Genomic DNA, 14007 nt, shown 5'->3' with positions numbered 1-14007 from the left:
GGGCTCCCCCGACATCGGCAGCCCAATCGGGCAAACACATACAGCATCTAACTAAGCATGTTAGTGTCTATAAAGGGCAGAGATCGGGGGCCCGCGGCCCGGGCGGCCACCAGGGAACGAGCGCACACCCCACGCGTCCTCTCCCAAATATGGGTGAAGAAGGACAGGATTAACAATCTTAGATCCATTCACCTGGTGCTCACATTAACCATGCATAGCGGGCTTACAACGATCTTTGATCGAAAACGTTTCTTGAGGTAACCTAGGGGGTCCAGCAGTCTTCTACCGCAGTGGAGAAAGAAAAAAAAAAACACATGCATATTTTGGTGCCTTATCCCCAGATAGTTAGGATTGAAAGTTAATGCCCAGCTTAACCGTACCTCGCATACAATCACACCAGTATCTCAGGTGCAAGGGGACTCAGGTCGAGTATCACTCGGCAATCACCGGCATTTTAAAAGGAATGTGGACAGAAACACCACCAGAGACCGGCCCTGTCCCCTAATAGCACCCATACAACATGTATCGTATCACTGCCTACAGTTAAACCGCATATCAACAGAGAGAACCGCATTTCAGGTCGCACCCAGCCCCCGGGCCGCCCAGGGTCCCGAGCCCCGGGTCCCCGCCCGCAGAGCGCACAGTGCCCTGATTTAACAAAAAACTTTGGCCATTGTTCAGTGCCGGCGAGTCCCGCTATCCTCCAGCGTTCCTGGAGTAACTTCACATCCTTCGCCAATTACAATGCATACAGAAAAACCGGACTAATAATATCATCCCCAGCCCACCCCCCCTAAACCCCCCCCCCCCCCACCTTGCAGGAAAAAAAATAAAAATAAAAAATATATAAAAATAAATAAAATAAAAATAAATAAAAAATAATAAGAATATATGATAAAAAAGGGCAGTTCCAGATTGATTAATTAACCATGTCCCAATCTTCCCAGAGTTTACCCAACTTTGAATAGGATCCTCTTTGTTTATACAAAATCCTCTCATAACTTTTCACTTTCTCGACCAGGGCCAACCAGTTACTACAATCTGGAGCGGAAGAGCAAAACCATAGCCTAGAGACCAGAAGCCTGGCCAAGAACATAACCTTAATCAATAGTTGGCGTTTTATGGGCTGGTAGTTAACCTCCGATAGGTCTCCCAGAACCCATATCCTGGGAGACAAAGGAACAACAATATTAAGTTTACGAGCCAGGGTAATTTGGACCAATCTCCAATAGCTGCCCACCATTGGGCAGTCCCAAAACAGATGTAAATGATCTGCCTCGGAGTCGCCACAGCGTGGGCAGTCAGAGGAGGCTCTAAGTCCTCTCCTATTGTGCTGCCTTTGCAATGTATATTACATGCTTGGCACTCAGTAGTGTCTGTTTCTTTAAGACCCTCCATTTTCTTGAAGCCTAGAGGCGGGTCTTCTCTGTACTCTCTAGGGCTTGCTGGGACATATCCTGTTCAGTCCAGCTCTGGCTACTGTAGTGACCAGATCCACAGGACATCTTAAAGCTATTACAGATTGCAAACCTGACGAACACCAAAGCCTTTTTATCACACATATTATCCCATATCATATCATATGAACATTATTGTACACATTCCTGTTCATTATATCTCAGTAAAGATTGCATCAGTTCAGCAAACCAGCGCATCTTTCATTGGGATTCGGTTTATACTTGATGTTAAGCTGTGTACCTAAAGCAACACGCAGCCGAGACATTACAGTAAAAAGGCTTTAAAACGTTGTCAGAAGCAGTTAAACAGCTTTAAATCGTCCTCCGCAGTAAAAGGGCTAATAACTCCTTTCAGCCACATGGAGTGAAACGAAAGTGAAACTAATTTCTCTTACTCACTACAACACTGATACTGCCTGTGTCCAGTCATCATCATTATCCACGCTGCCAGCTAAATCAAGATGCAGAACACAGGGAACAGCACTCTGACAGTTAAACCTCAATGCTCCTATAAGGAAGATGACACACACAGCTTGCCAAGAATCAAGTCTAGATACACAACACTGTCTAGAGCATTCAGTCAAACAAATTTGACTTCAGCTAGCGCCGATTCAGCAAGATCTAAGCGTACTAGTTCTAGACGTTCAGGCATCACCAGTCTGTCATCGGCTAGCGACAAAGCGACTAAGGCAAGAGCAAAAGCAGAGGCAGCTTGCGCCATGGCTTCTTATGCGGAGCAGGAAGCTGAATTGATGAGAGAGCAAGCAAAAAGTGAATCTGAAGCACTTAAAAAGAAAGCAGAAGTGGAAGCATCTTTACACTTACTCAAACAGCAGAAAAACGCGGCAGCAGCCTTAGCCGAGGCAGAAGTTTTCACAAGGGCTGCTGAAGCTCAGTTTGATGGCATAGAAAACCAGATGTCATCCCACAGCGCAATCCAACGCACCCGTGAGTACGTACAGTCACAAGCAACCATGTACACTGAGCAGCAGTCCAATGACGCACCTAGGTCTTCATTGACTCCACCAGCAATAAGCAACTTTGATACTACGCAACATTGCAAGACTAAAGCAGAATCTCAGTGTGGGAAGTCAAGTGGTCGCATGCTTAGAGACCAATCTGCCAACCCTCCAAGAGTGCAAACGGATGCTCGCGTACTCCCTCCTCAAGCAAATACAAGTCTGGATTATAGCAGAAAGACTTACAACAGATGAGAACAACCACCTAAACAAAGTGGATTCAGTCAAGCGCCTCATCAGCCTTACCAGCCGCAACCATACCCTGAGTTTACACCCGAGAAGTATTCGCCAGACGCAACAAGTGCTATAGAAGTGGCAAAATTCCTGATGCACCGTGAGATAGTGGGCGCTGGTCTCATGAAATTCGATGATCGTCCAGAAAATTACTGGGCCTGGAAGTCATCTTTCCTGAGCGGTACCCAAGACTTAAACCTGACAGTGAAAGAAAAGCTTGACCAGCTTGTCAGATGGCTAGGACCAGAGTCCACTGAGCAAGCCCAAAGGATCAGATCAGTACATGTTCATGACGCAGCAGCAGGACTTGCAATGGTGTGGCAGAGACTAGAACAATGCTATGGATCACCTGAAGTGATCGAGGATGCTCTTCTGAAAAGGATAGAAAACTATCCAAGAATAACAAATAAGGATTACCAAAAGCTGAGAGGTTTGGGAGACCTACTCTTAGAAATAGAAGCCGCTAAGTCTAGTGGATATCTGCCAGGTCTCTCATATCTGGATACAGCACGTGGAGTTGAGCCCATAATCGATAAACTTCCTTACAACTTGCAAGAAAGGTGGGTAGCTCAAGCTTCAAGATACAAGAAAGATCATCGAGTTGCATTTCCACCGTTCGCCTTCTTCGCTGAATTCATAGAAGACCAAGCTGAAATACGCAATGACCCAAGCTTTGCTTTCCTGAACAAGAGAACGGCAAGCTTCCCAAAGGTAGAGCAGAAACCTCCAGGGCTTTACAAAGAACGTAGAGCAACAGTTTCTGTAAGGAAGACAGAAGTTCCGCCTGAATCTGCAGCTAATCAGGAAGATAACACAAGGAAGAAAGTTGAGGAGTCAGACAAAATATGTCCTATCCACAATAAGCCTCATCCACTAAGAAAATGTCGCAGTTTCAGAAGTAAGACGTTAGAAGAGCGCAAAGCTTATCTTAAAGACAATCGCATTTGTTTCAGATGCTGCGCTTCAATTCAGCATCTTGCAAAAGACTGTACAAAAACAATACAATGCACAGAGTGTAACAGTGACAAACACTTGTCAGCACTGCACCCGGGACCACCACCATGGAAACAAGAAGTTCAAGCAACTCAAGAAGATCATGGTGGGGAGCAAGGAGAGAGTATAACGCCAGCAGTAACCTCAAAGTGCACTGAGATCTGTACAGAGCAGGGCCGCTCAAGATCGTGCTCCAAGATATGCTTAGTCAAGGTGTATCCAGCAGGTTTTAGAGAAAAAGCAATCAAGATGTACACAGTCATGGATGAACAGAGTAACAGATCTCTGGCAAAAACAGAATTCTTTGACCTCTTCGGTGACAATGGAAGTCCAACTCCATACACCTTGAAGACTTGTTCTGGAGTTGTAGAGACAATAGGGAGAAGAGCAAATAATTACATCATCGAGTCATTAGATGGAAAGACAAAGGTGACTCTTCCTACCCTAATAGAATGCGATGAGATACCAGACGACAGGTCAGAGATACCCACACCTGAAGTTGCTCGTCATCACCCTCATCTGGTGCGAATAGCAGACCAAATACCAGCGCTAGATCCAGATGCTGCAATCACCCTTCTACTTGGGAGAGATATTCTCAGATTGCACAAAGTCAGAGAACAGTACAATGGGTCACACAATGCACCATTTGCACAACGCCTTGATCACGGATGGGTCATCGTTGGAGAAGTATGTCTAGACGGACTCTACAAACCATCAAAGGTAAATGTCTACAGAACACATCTATTGCAGAATGGTCGTACATCTTGTCTTTGCCCATGTACCAACAGTCTACACATTAAAGAGAGATTAGATGACCTAACACATCATCGGAGTATCCAGAGGTGCATGGAAGACTTAGCCTCAACTGGAAATACAGATGAACTGGGTTGTAAGGTGTTTGAAAGAACACGAGACGACGACAAGCCAGCACCCTCGGTAGAAGATACCCTCTTCCTCGAGATCATGGACAGAGAAGTCTACAGAGACAAGTCAGGCAGCTGGGTAGCCCCTCTACCCTTCCGGTCACCACGCCATCGCCTTCCTGTCAACAAGGTACAAGCAGAGAAACGCTTCAGTTTGTTGCAGCGCACTCTACAAAGAAAGCCAAATATGAAGAAACACTTCCAAGCCTTCATGCAAAAGATTTTTGACAACGAGCATGCAGAAAGGGCACCACCACTACAAGAAAACCAAGAACACTGGTACTTACCAATATTTGGAGTGTATCATCCTCAAAAACCAGGTCAGATACGTGTAGTATTTGACTCTAGTGCGAAGCACGAAGGCATCTCACTAAATGACGTCCTTCTCAGCGGACCTGACCTGAATAACACACTTCTTGGAGTACTCATCAGGTTCAGAAAAGAACTTGTAGCAGTAACAGCAGATGTACAACAGATGTTCTACTGTTTCTTAGTTCGAGAAGATCACAGAGACTACTTAAGGTTCCTGTGGTATGCAGACAATGACTTTAACAAAGACATCATAGAGTACAGGATGAAGGTACATGTGTTTGGAAACAGCCCTTCCCCAGCTGTAGCTATCTACAACCTGAAACGAGCAGCACAGCAAGGTGAAAGACATGGTCAAGAAGCCAAACAGTTCGTCATGAAGAACTTCTACGTGGACGATGGACTTGCTTCTTTCTCCAGCAACGAAGAAGCTATTAACGTCCTAAAAAGTACAAAAGAAATGTTGGCAGAATCCAACATAAGATTGAACAAGGTAGCTTCCAACAGCTACAGAGTCATGGAAGCATTTCCAATCGAAGACCGTGCTAAAGACCTCAAAGACTTAGATCTAGGAACAGAATCACCACCCTTGCAAAGAAGTCTTGGGCTTAGTTGGGACTTAAAGACTGACAGTTTCACCTTCAGGGTCTCCAGAGAAGAAAAACCATTCACAAAAAGAGGTGTCCTATCTACAGTCAACAGTCTTTATGACCCCCTGGGATTCGTAGCACCCATCATCATGCAAGGCAAAGCTTTTTTGAGACAGATCACTACTGAGCAGGAACAAATTGACTGGGACGTACTTCTTCCTGACGAGAAGCAAATTACAGTGGAAGTTGTGGAAAGACTCATTGTTAGAGCTTGAACAACTCTACATTTCAAGACCGTACGTATTTGTTTCCTTGTCTACTACAAAGAGGAGAGAATTATGCGTATTCTCTGACGCTTCCACTATGGCTATTGCAGCTGTAACTTACCTCAGGGTAATAGACACTGAGGGACAAAGCCATGTTGGGTTCATCATGGGAAAATCTAAACTAGCTCCCAGACCTGCTCACACTGTCCCACGTCTAGAACTTTGTGCTGCTGTCTTAGCGGTAGAGATGGCAGACATGATTACGACTAAACTGGACATTGAGATCCATGCAGTGAACATTTATACGGACAGCAAGATTGTGTTAGGATATATTCACAACACTTCAAAAAGATTTTACACATACGTGACCAACAGAGTGACACGTATCAGAAAGTCTACAAGTCCAGATCAGTGGCATCACATCAGCACGGACAAGAACCCAGCGGATCATGGGACAAGATTGGTGTCAGCCGCTGTACTCAAGCAAACTAACTGGTTCGTAGGTCCATCGTTTCTTGGTAAGCCAGAAATCAAAGAGACTACTCAGGTAGAGAACTTTCAGCTCATAGAACCAGATCAAGACAAAGAGGTAAGACCTCAAGTTGCAGTTTGCAAGACTTTAGTTACCAGAGACAGTCTGGGCGCCCATAGATTTGAAAGGTTTTCCAGATGGAAGTCGCTGACTCGTGCAATCGGAAAACTTATCTGTCTAGCCAGATACTCCTCCAGAGCTACTAACCTAGTTGAACCCTATCCTCGACGAAGACGGAGTACTAAGAATTGGAGGTCGTTTGTCGGCAGCGGATATGACTATCCAAGAGAGACATCCCTTCATCATACCTAAGAATCATCACATCGCTCTTCTTCTGGTAAGACACTATCACGAGCACATCAAGGACGACACTTCACTGAAGGAGCAGTACGGTCAGCAGGATTGTGGATCATAGGAGGTAAGAGACTAGTCTCCAGCGTGATCAGCCAATGCGTTACCTGTAAGAAGATTAGAGGGAAACTTGAGGTTCAGAAGATGTCAAACTTACCTGCAGAAAGACTTGCTTCAGATCCTCCGTTCACTCACGTAGGTCTAGACGTTTTTGGACCATGGAACATCTCTTCTCGCAAGACTAGAGGAGGCAGTGCCGAAAGTAAAAGTTGGGCTGTTCTGTTCTCTTGCCTGAGTACTAGAGCAGTTCATATTGAAGTGATTGAATCTTTATCCACTTCAAGTTTCATCAATGCCTTGAGAAGATTCTTCTCTATCAGAGGACCAGCGAAATTGATTCGTTCAGACCGCGGCACAAACTTTATTGGGGCCTGCAAGGAGTTGAAAATCATCTCTACAGACTCTGAAACAGGTTCCTATCTTCAAGATCAAGGATGCACTTGGACTTTTAATCCTCCACACGCATCGCATATGGGAGGAGCATGGGAGAGGATGATTGGAGTAGCTCGTCGTATTCTGGATGCCATGCTCCTGAAGGTTGGGTCTACTCGCCTCACTCATGAAGCTTTAACTACACTAATGGCTGAAGTCATGGCCATTATGAACGCCAGACCTTTGGTTCCAGTGTCTACAGATCCAGAGATGCCATCAGTCTTGACACCCGCAATGCTGCTGACCCAGAAGATGGAACCAGTGACAGCTCCCACTGGAGACTTTGACCTCAAGGACTTGTATACTAAGCAATGGAGACAAGTTCAAAGCCTTGCAGACATTTTCTGGAAGAGGTGGAGACAGGAATACCTGGTGACACTCCAGCCACGCAAGAAGTGGCAAGATGACAAACCCAACTTACAAGTTGGAGACATTGTCTTATTAAAAGACACTCAGACCCACAGGAACGAATGGCCTATTGGACTCATTGTGGGGACTGATCCTAGTGGTGATGCTAGAGTTAGAAAAGTTGAAGTTAGAATTGTTAGACAGGGCATTCCCAAGGTGTATGCTAGGCCAATTTCTGAAGTAGTTTTACTTCTGTCCAAAGGTTAGTGGCATAACCAATGGTACGCCAGGTTGGGAGTGTGCTGCCTTTGCAATGTATATTACATGCTTGGCACTCAGTAGTGTCTGTTTCTTTAAGACCCTCCATTTTCTTGAAGCCTAGAGGCGGGTCTTCTCTGTACTCTCTAGGGATTGCTGGGACATATCCTGTTCAGTCCAGCTCTGGCTACTGTAGTGACCAGATCCACAGGACATCTTAAAGCTATTACAGATTGCAAACCTGACGAACACCAAAGCCTTTTTATCACACATATTATCCCATATCATATCATATGAACATTATTGTACACATTCCTGTTCATTATATCTCAGTAAAGATTGCATCAGTTCAGCAAACCAGCGCATCTTTCATTGGGATTCGGTTTATACTTGATGTTAAGCTGTGTACCTAAAGCAACACGCAGCCGAGACATTACACCTATATAACCACATAGGTGTCACATATATTTTGTGCAGAATATTGAATTGTACAACAGTGTGATTAAAATTCTGTGAAACAAGTTTTAAGCTTTCCCCTATGTCCTCCCATTCTGGAGGACCCACCTCTGGGAATATCGAGGACCAAGATTTCTGTCCTGGAGAAAGAAGACCCATAAATTTTTTTTTCATTAAGTGTCTATAACAATGTGATATTTTAATTTTCGTGACAGCTTTCTTAGTAATTAAATCATGTAAGAATTCAGGAGTATCTATAAGAAGAAGGTGACTATTCAGAGTGCTAGAGAGTGCTGACCTCAATTGAAAATATGCATACCAAGCCACCTCGCCCAAATCTGCCCTAGCTCCATCGGGGGCAAAATTTGTCCACCACTAACCACCTGATGTAGGTACTGAACATTCTTAGACCTCCAGTACTGGCAACAGTTCAGATCCCTTAAATTCAAAAGCTTTGGATTATGCCACAATGGGGTACAGATAAGTGATGCCTTAACTCCACACCAACTCCTAATAACCAGCCAGGTCTTTATAGCCATTCTGCAAAAAAGTGTATACCCAGTCTGTATGTTTAGCAAGTAATCGGACTCCAATACATTAAAAAAAGTCTGTGAAACCTGAGTCTTTCACCACCCTGTTGCAGAAATGGCTATTTTCCCAGTCGTTAAAAAAGCAAAGTTGAGAGGCCATAAAGTATCCCTTAAAATAGGGGAGGTTAAGACCTCCCTGGTTGTAGGGCATGGAGAAATAGAGGGCCTTCAATCTCACGCGCTTCCTCCCCCATAGTAGGTCGTTAAGCATCCGCTCTATCAATCTAAAATACTTGTCTGCGATCCATACAGGCGAGTTACGCAGGACATAAAGGACCTGGAGCAGCACTACCATTTTTATTAAAGAGATTCTGTCTGCTCTTGCATATACAATTTTTTGCCATATCTTGATTTTAGCCCTCAGCTTTATCAGCAGGGGAATCAAATTAAGTTGTAAATATTCCTGAGGTTTGGCAGAAACTGAAATCCCCAGGTACTTTATTGAATCAGAAACTGTTAACTGGTTATCCCAGTCACCTCGCAGCTCGTCTATAGGAAGGAGAACAGTCTTCCCCCAATTGATCTCCAGGCCAGACGGCACAGAAAAGGAACCAACCAAATCCATTATGCGAGGGAGAGTGGTTTCTGTTTGATGAACAAAAACCAAGATATCATCTGCATAGAGGGATACACGGTCATGCTTCCCCATTATGCCAAAACCGGCCACCTGCAGATCCTGCCTAGCTGCTAAGGGTTCAATGTAGATATTAAACAAGAGAGGGGAAAGAGGGCAGCCTTGACGGGTACCTCTTCCTAAAGTGAAGCTCTCTGTGATCGTATCATTAATCCTAATCCTAGCAACTGGGGAGCTATATAATAACTGAACCATCGCCATAAATCTAGGGCCAAAGCCCATTTTTTTCATCACCTCCCAAAGAAAGGTCCACTCCACCCTGTCGAAGGCTTTAGTGGCGTCCAACGACAGTATGGAGCGGGTACCACATCCCGGAGACTGAATATTCATAAATAGCCTATGCAGGTTATGAGGGGTGCCCCTTTTTGGCATAAAGCCATTTTGGTCTGGGTGGATAATAGTGGATATGACCCGTGAAAGCCTCCTAGCCAAAACTTTTGATAGTAACTTAGCGTCTGTATTTAATAACGAAATTGATCTATAAGAACTCATTTCTATCGGGTCTTTGTCCTTTTTAGGAATTAGAACAATAAGAGCCTCCATCATAGAACAAGGTAGGCTCCCTCCCTGTATTGCCTGGGAAAAAACCTCTAGCAGCTGAGGAAGAATCACATCACTATACTTACGATAGACCTCATATGGAAGGCCATCCATCCCTGGCGACGAATTCCCCGAGACAGATCCCAAAGCCTCCTGGAGCTCCGAAAGAGATAGCTCCTCTTCCAGATATTCTATTTGGCCTTCATTTAAGGTAGAAAGTGGAATCCCCTCCAGGAACCGCGCTGCCAGGTCGGGTGACAAGCCAGAAGAGGGACTATATATCTGAGTAAAGTATTGTAAAAAGGTGTCCCTAATTCCTTCTGGGTCTGTTATAATTTCCCCCACTATATTGCGAATAGAGACAATAGATTTTTAGACAATTGACAATTGATTTTTCTTGTCTTGTGTGATTATCCTAGCTAAAAGCCTACCAGCCTACTAGAAAAAGCATGACAACTAGAGTTGAGCAGACACCTGAATGTTCGGGTTCGAGAAGTTCGGCCGAACTTCCCGGAAATGTTTGCGTTCGGGATCCGAACCCGATCCGAACTTCGTCCCGAACCCGAACCCCATTGAAGTCAATGGGGACCCAAACTTTTCGGCACTAAAAAGGCTGTAAAACAGCCCAGGAAAGAGCTAGAAGGCTGCAAAAGGCAGCAACATGTAGGTAAATCCCCTGCAAACAAATGTGGATAGGGAAATGAATAAAAATAAAAATAAAATAAATAAAAATTAACCAATATCAATTGGAGAGAGGTCCCATAGCAGAGAATCAGGCTTCACGTCAGCCACCACTGCAACAGTCCATTGGCATATATTTAGGCCCAGGCACCCAGGCAGAGGAGAGAGGTCCCGTAACAGAGAATCTGTCTTCATGTCAGCAGAGAATCAGTCTGCATGTCATAGCAGAGAATCAGGCTTCACGTCAGCCACCACTGCAACAGTTCATTGTCATATATTTAGGCCCAGCACCCAGGCAGAGGAGAGAGGTCCCGTAACAGAGAATCTGGCTTCATGTCAGCAGAGAATCAGTCTGCATGTCATAGCAGAGAATCAGGCTTCACGTCAGCCACCACTGCAACAGTCCATTGTCATATATTTAGGCCCAGCACCCAGGCAGAGGAGAGAGGTCCCGTAACAGAGAATCTGGCTTCATGTCAGCAGAGAATCAGTCTGCATGTCATAGCAGAGAATCAGGCTTCACGTCAGCCACCACTGCAACAGTCCATTGGCATATATTTAGGCCCAGCACCTGGCAGAGGAGAGAGGTCAAGTAACAGAGAATCTGGCTTCATGTCAGCAGACAATCAGTCTGCATGTCATAGCAGAGAATCAGGCTTCACGTCAGCCACCACTGCAACAGTCCATTGTCATATATTTAGGCCCAGCACCCAGGCAGAGGAGAGAGGTCCCGTAACAGAGAATCTGTCTTCATGTCAGCAGAGAATCAGTCTGCATGTCATAGCAGAGAATCAGGCTTCACGTCAGCCACCACTGCAACAGTCCATTGTCATATATTTAGGCCCAGAACCCAGGCAGAGGAGAGAGGTCCCGTAACAGAGAATCTGGCTTCATGTCAGCAGAGAATCAGTCTGCATGTCATAGCAGAGAATCAGGCTTCACGTCAGCCACCACTGCAACAGTCCATTGGCATATATTTAGGCCCAGCACCCAGGCAGAGGAGAGAGGTCCCGTAACAGAGAATCTGTCTTCATGTCAGCAGAGAATCAGTCTGCATGTCATAGCAGAGAATCAGGCTTCACGTCAGCCACCACTGCAACAGTCCATTGTCATATATTTAGGCCCAGAACCCAGGCAGAGGAGAGAGGTCCCGTAACAGAGAATCTGTCTTCATGTCAGCAGAGAATTAGTCTGCATGTCATAGCAGAGAATCAGGCTTCACGTCAGCCACCACTGCAACAGTCCATTGGCATATATTTAGGCCCAGCACCCAGGCAGAGGAGAGAGGTCAAGTAACAGACAATCTGGCTTCATGTCAGCAGAGAATCAGTCTGCATCTCATAGCAGAGAATCAGGCTTCACGTCAGCCACCACTGCAACAGTCCATTGTCATATATTTAGGCCCAGCACCCAGGCAGAGGAGAGAGGTCCCGTAACAGAGAATCTGTCTTCATGTCAGCAGAGAATTAGTCTGCAAGTCATAGCAGAGAATCAGGCTTCACGTCACCCAACATTGGAACAGTCCATTGGCATATATTTAGGCCCCGGCACCCAGACAGAGGAGATGTTCATTCAACTTTGGGTTGCCCCGCAATATAATGGTAAAATGAAAATAAAAAGAGGATTGAATGAGGAAGTGCCCTGGAGCCCAATAATATATGGTTAAGGGGAGGTAGTTAATGTCTAATCTGCACAAGGGATGGACAGGTCCTGTGGGATCCATGCCTGGTTCATTTTTGTGAACGTCAGCTTGTCCACATTGGCTGTAGACAGGCGGCTGCGTTTGTCTGTAATGACGCCCCCCTGCCGTGCTGAATACACGTTCAGACAAAACGCTGGCCGCCGGGCAGGCCAGCACCTCCAAGGCATAAAAGGCTAGCTCTGGCCACGTGGACAATTTAGAGACCCAGAAGTTGAATGGGGCCAAACCATCAGTCAGTACGTGGAGGGGTGTGCACACGTACTGTTCCACCATGTTAGTGAAATGTTGCCTCCTGCTAACACGTATCAGGTGGTGGTGCAGTTAGCTGTGGCGTGTTGACAAAATTTTTCCACATCTCTGCCATGCTAACCCTGCCCTCAGAGGAGCTGGCCGTGACACAGCTGCCTTGGCGACCTCTTGCTCCTCCTCTGCCTTGCCCTTGGGCTTCCACTTGTTCCCCTGTGACATTTGGGAATGCTCTCAGTAGCGCGTCTACCAACGTGCGCTTGTACTCGCGCATCTTCCTATCACGCTCCAGTGAAGGAAGTAAGGTGGGCACATTGTCTTTGTAGCGTGGATCCAGCAGGGTGGCAACCCAGTAGTCCGCACACGTTAAAATGTGGGCAACTCTGCTGTCGTTGCGCAGGCACTGCAGCATGTAGTCGCTCATGTGTGCCAGGTTGCCCAGAGGTAAGGACAAGCTGTCCTCTGTGGGAAGCGTATCGTCATCGTCCTGCCTTTCCCCCCAGCCACGCACCAGTGATGGGCCCGAGCTGCGTTGGGTGCCACCCCGCTGTGACCATGCTTCATCCTCATCCTCCTCCACCTCCTCCTCATCCTCGTCCTCCTCGTCCTCCAGTAGTGGGCCCTGGCTGGCCACATTTGTACCTGGCCTCTGCTGTTGCAAAAAACCTCCCTCTGAGTCACTTCTAAGAGACTGGCCTGAAAGTGCTAAAAAAGACCCCTCTTCCTCCTCCTCCTCCTCCTGGGCCACCTCCTCTTCCATCATCGCCCTAAGTGTTTTCTCAAGGAGACATAGAAGTGGTATTGTAACGATGATAACGGCGTCATCGCCACTGGCCATGTTGGTGGAGTACTCGAAACAGCGCAACAGGGCACACAGGTCTCGCATGGAGGCCCAGTCATTGGTGGTGAAGTGGTGCTGTTCCGCAGTGCGACTGACCCGTGCGTGCTGCAGCTGAAACTCCACTATGGCCTGCTGCTGCTCGCACAGTCTGTCCAACATGTGCAAGGTGGAGTTCCACCTGGTGGGCACATCGCATATGAGGCAGTGAGCGGGAAGGCCGAAGTTACGCTGTAGCGCAGACAGGCGAGCAGCAGCAGGATGTGAACGCCGGAAGCGCGAACAGACGGCCCGCACTTTATGCAGCAGCTCTGACATGTCGGGGTAGTTGTGAATGAACTTCTGCACCACCAAATTCAGCACATGCGCCAGGCAAGGGATGTGCGTCAAACCGGCTATTCCCAGAGCTGCAACGAGATTTCGCCCATTATCGCACACCACCAGGCCGGGCTTGAGGCTCACCGGCAGCAACCACTCGTCGGTCTGTTGTTCTATACCCCGCCACAACTCCTGTGCGGTGTGGGGCCTGTCCCCCAAACATATGAGTT

This window comes from Bufo gargarizans, chromosome 2, assembly GCF_014858855.1.
Source record: "Bufo gargarizans isolate SCDJY-AF-19 chromosome 2, ASM1485885v1, whole genome shotgun sequence".
Classification (NCBI taxonomy): domain Eukaryota; kingdom Metazoa; phylum Chordata; class Amphibia; order Anura; family Bufonidae; genus Bufo; species Bufo gargarizans.
Note: the sequence above shows the minus strand (reverse complement) of the source record.